Genomic DNA, 5,000 nt, shown 5'->3' with positions numbered 1-5,000 from the left:
TCCGCCTGTATCAGGGGTGTATCCCCCTCTGGCAGAAAGGCATCAGTATACCTTACAGAGAACAAGGAGTGTGTTCCTTAACCACTCCAGTTTTCCGCCCACTGTGACCAAGCCTAGGGCCTGTCCTGACAGACGCTCCCAAAGCGTGGTTCTGATGACTGTTTCTCCCTTCCACCACAGGTGGTCAAGGAGTGGGCTCATTCACCAAGGGTGGTCCCTCCGGTGTCTAGTATTTCAGCCCGGATAGTTGTAGCAGTGGCTGACAGCAGGGTGCGGAGTGCAGGCTATATAAAAAAAAAAAAAACAAAAAAAAAAAACCCACTGAACCGGGGGAACCAGAGAAGCACAACACATATATGCTCCTCTCTACACACCAAGTGTGCCCACCGCACCCCCCTATCCCACTGCACATTAATTCTGTACTGGAATCCGCCAGTATCAGAGGAACAACCCTCTCTGGCAAAAAGGCACCAGTTTACCTTGCCTAAGAGAACAATGAGTGTTCCTTAACCACTCCAGTTTTCAGGCCACTGTAACCGAGCCCAGGGTCTGCTCTGGCAAACGCTTCTCAAAGCGGGGTTCTGATGGCAGTTTTCCCTTTCCACCAGAGGTGGTCAAGGAGCGGGCTCATTCACCAAAGGTGGTCCCTCCGGTGTTTAGACTCTCAGCCCGGACCGTTGTATCAGTGGCTGATGGCTCCTCACTTACAGTTTTGCTGTCCGCCAGTTTGTCCTTCTAGTCAAATCTGTATGGAGGCGGCAGGTGCCTCGTTCTCCCCATTTGCAGCAGTGCGGTTTTTAAAGGGAACCTGTCATCAGGAATTTGGCTTTCAACCTAAACGTTTCCCCCTCTGCAGCTCGTGGGCTGCATTCTAGGAAGGTTTTTGTACTTTTTGTGCCCCTTTTTAAACCAAAATAAACACTTTATAAACTTGTACCTTTCTGTTTGAAAATCTTGTTAATTTTCCATGGGGGCGGGCCGTGTGGCGTCCGTTGCTGTAGCTTACGCCATCCCCCATGCTCCAAATCATGCCTCATAACGCCGCCCACTGCGCCGAGGTCCCGTGCACGCCGGGACACCTAGTGACGTGGTCGCAGGCACGAGAGTATGGGCGGCGCTGTGATTGCATCGCAAGTGCCCGCCCATACTCTCGTGCCCGCCCTTTCCCCCACTGCCTCCAGCGTTCTGCGCCGGCCCGACGTCACCTCCTTCCCATCGTACCCTGCAGCAGGAAATAGATGGGAGGAGCGGAGCACAGGAGAAGCAGAGGATCTGAGCGACGTACAGAGGGGAGAGCGCGCACACGAGAGTATGGGCGCGCACTTGCGATGCAATCACAGCGCCGCCCATACTCTCGTGCATGCGACCACGTCACTAGGTGTCCCGGCGTGCACGGGACCTCGGCGCAGTGGGCGGCGTTATGAGGCATGATTTGGAGCATGGGGGGCGGCGTAAGCTACAGCAACGGACGCCACACGGCCCGCCCCCATGGAAAATTAACAAGATTTTCAAACAGAAAGGTACAAGTTTATAAAGTGTTTATTTTGGTTTAAAAAGGGGCACAAAAAGTACAAAAACCTTCCTAGAATGCAGCCCACGAGCTGCAGAGGGGGAAACGTTTAGGTTGAAAGCCAAATTCCTGATGACAGGTTCCCTTTAAAGCCATCTCTGCTTCTCTGGAGGAGATGCATTCCCTCACAGGGACTCTTTGCCCGAAATGGTTGCCTTAACTTCCAGACTTCAGTCTTTTCATCCTATGCCATGTCTGCCATGCTGGAGACTCTCACCGCACTGCGGTGGCCTCGGCTAATTTCCTCGCTATCCGCAAGCTCCTGTGGCTTCGGAACTGGAGGGCGGATGCTTCTAAAGAAGTTCCTTGCTGGGCTCCCTTTTGATGGGACCAGTCTATTCGGGAACAACTGGATGAAATTATTAAGAAAGCTCTTGGCGGGAAGAGTTCTTCCATGCCACAAACCTAAACCAGGAAACCTGTCCAGGACACGAATCAGTCGAGGTTTCGTTCTTTTCGTTCCTCCATCTGATCGTTCTCTAAGCCCTCGGCCTCGTCCACTGGCTCAGCCAAGCGGGGTGGTGGCTCCAAATGGCGCACGAGAAGACCGCAGGAGATGCTGCCACTAAGTCAGCCTCCTCCTGGCTATCTGGACACGCCAGCAACGTCCTTGGACGGTGGCAGGCTCTCCCACTTGGCGACGTATGGTTTTAACACGTCTCCGATCAGTGGGTGCGAGATACCATCTCCCACGGCTACAGGATAGAATTCTATCCAGGCCGCCAAACAGATTTTTTTTTTCTGCAACTTTCCCCTGCTCCAAGGCCGCCGGCTTCTCACAGGCTGTGGCATTCTTGCAGGCCACTGGAGTAATTGTACCGGTTCCCGACTGGGAACGGTTCTGAGATTTCTGCTTAAATCTATTCCTAGTACCCGAAGAGGGCGATGCCTTCCGACCTGGATCTCAAGCTTCTCAAGCATGTTCAGGTGTGGCATTGTCGCATGGAGTCTCTGCGATCAATCAATGACCCAAGGAGATTCCCTAGCATCCATCGACATCAGAGATGCCTATCTGCATGTGCCAATCGCAGTTTCACACCAGCCTTGGCTACATTTTGCATTCAGAGTGGTCCAATTCGTGGCCCCTCCCTTGGGGGTAGCCACGGTCCCTCGAGTATTCTCAAGGGCGGTGCAGCTGTGATTGCCGTCCTGCACCTCTAGGGTTTGGCAGTGATCTTTTTGTTCTGGACAGCCTTCTAGTTTGGGCTTCATCCAGTGCAAACTGTTAGCGGAGTGCCTCGCTCACTTTCGCCACTCTAACAATTCGGGTGGTTTGTCATTCTGCCAAGCCCACTCTGACTTCGACCCAGAAGTTCATATTCCCAGGGACGCAATTCGAGACTCTGTCGACACTTGTGAAGCTGCCTTTAGTCAAACAGCAGTACCCCCGCTGGCGGTCGACGTCGGTCCATCAGGCACCTAATGCAGGTGCTGGATCAGATGGTGGTGTCAATGAAAGCGATTCCCTTGCCCAGTTCCATCTACGTCCTCTGCGGCTGGATATTTTCCGCTGTTGGAACAAGCGGACTTCCTCCTTCCACGGGGTGGTGGCTTCGCCACAGACCAGGGGTTCGTTTCAGTGGTGGCTTCGGCCCCTCTGTCTCGGGACGCTCCTTCCTGGCTCCGTCCCGGGTGATCCTCACCAAGATGCTCGTCTATCCGGCTGGGGAGCAGTATATCTCCACCATGCAGCGCAGGGCACTTGGACTCTGTCCGAATTAGCCCTCTGGATCAACGTGCTGGAAATCAGAGCTGTGTCTCTAGCTCTCTAAGCTTTTCGCCATCTGTTGGCAGCCAGGCACATTCGAGTCCAGTCAGACAACGCTACAGCGTTTGCCTACATCAACCTCCAGGGTGGGACACAGCCGCCTGACAATGTTGGAGGTTCATCGCATTCTTCAGTGGTCGGAGGACTCCTAGTCCACCATATCTGCAGCCCACATCTCAGACGTGGGAACCTGGGAGGCAGATTGTCTCAGCCGTCAAACCGTGGCTCCACGATCCTCAGGTTTTTGCGGCAGACGCACTGGTTCAAGTTTGGTCCCAGCTTCGTCTGTCTTACGTGTTTCACTCTCTAGTTCTTGCCCAGAGTCCTGCGCAAGATCAGAAAGGAGGGCCGTCGGGTCATTCTCATTACTCCAGACTGACCCAGGCAAGCTTGGTACCCTGACCTGCTCCGTCTGTCCGTAGAGATGCCATAGCATCTTCCGGACTGTCCAGACCTTCTCTCACGAGGTCCGTCTTTTCCGCCAGAACCTGCGGCTCTCAGCTTGACGGTGTGGCGTTTGAGTCATGGATCTTGACTACTTCTGGTATCCCTCCTGAAGTCATCTCCACTATGACTCGAGCTCGGAAGTTTCCTTGGCCTTTTGGCCTTGCCGACCCTCCTGTTCTTTCTACAGTCCGGTCTGCAGCTAGGACTATCCCTCAATTCCCTTAAGGGACAGGTCTCGGCTCTGTCAGCGTTGTGCCAGCGGCGTATCGCCCGGCTGGTCCAGGTGCGCTCCTTCATGCAGGGCGCATCTCACATTATTCCGCCTTACCGGCGGACTTTGGAGCCCTGGGACCTTAATTCGGTCCTCACGGTTTCCGGAAACCCCCCTTTGAGCCTCTTAGGGAGGTTTCTTTGTTTGGTCTTTCATAGAAAGTGGTCTTTCTAGTGGCCATAACTTCCCTCAAAGGAGTCTCTGTTGTGGCCTCACTCTCTTCGGAGTCCTCCTTCATCAAGACAAGGTGGTCCTCCGTCCGACTCCGGACTTTCTCCCTAAGGTGGTTGCTGCTTCCACCTTAATCGGGGCATTTTTACTGCTTTCCTTTTGTCCGACTCCTGTTCATCGCCTTGAAAGGGCGTTGCATACTCTGGATCTGGTGCGGGCGCTCCGGATCTATGTGACTCGCACCGCGTTCTTAGGCGGTGCACCTCTCCTTTGTGCTGACCGCTGGTCAGCGTAAGGGCCTCTCTGCTTTTAAGCCGACCCTGGCTCGTTGGTTTAGGTCGGCCTTTTTTTTCCGATACCTACCAGTGTACTCAAGTGCCTCTCCCGCCGGGGATCAAGGCACATTTGATCAGAGCTGTCGGTCCCTCTTAGGCTTTCAGGCCCAGGCTACGGCTCAGTAGGTCTGTCAGACTGCCACTTGGACTAGTCTGCATACCTTTTCGAAGCACTACCAAGTGCATGCTCTTGCTTCGGCAGATGCGAGCTTGGGCAGACGCATCCTTCAGGCGGCTGTCGCCCCTTTGTGAAGTTAGGTTTCGCCTACTTCTCAGTTTTCTGTTTATTCCCACCCATGGACTGCTTTAGAACGTCCCATGGTCTGGGTCTCCCATAAGGAACGATGAAGAAAAAGAGAATTTTGTTACTTACCGTAAATTCTTTTTCTTATAGTTCCGACATGGGAGACCCAGCACCCTCCCTGTTGCCTGTCGGCA

The 5,000-nt window shown here is 53.8% G+C and overlaps 1 protein-coding gene across 2 annotated transcripts in view; it reads left to right on the top strand.

Annotated features, from left to right (window-relative positions):
• Window positions 1-5,000, top strand: part of BCKDHA (branched chain keto acid dehydrogenase E1 subunit alpha) — a 45,521-nt gene that overhangs the window by 17,359 nt on the left and 23,162 nt on the right. The gene's annotated exons all lie outside the window — the stretch shown is intronic.

This window comes from Anomaloglossus baeobatrachus, chromosome 9 (assembly GCF_048569485.1).
Source record: "Anomaloglossus baeobatrachus isolate aAnoBae1 chromosome 9, aAnoBae1.hap1, whole genome shotgun sequence".
NCBI lineage: Eukaryota > Metazoa > Chordata > Amphibia > Anura > Aromobatidae > Anomaloglossus > Anomaloglossus baeobatrachus.
Note: the sequence above shows the minus strand (reverse complement) of the source record. Positions and strands in the feature narration are given on the sequence as shown.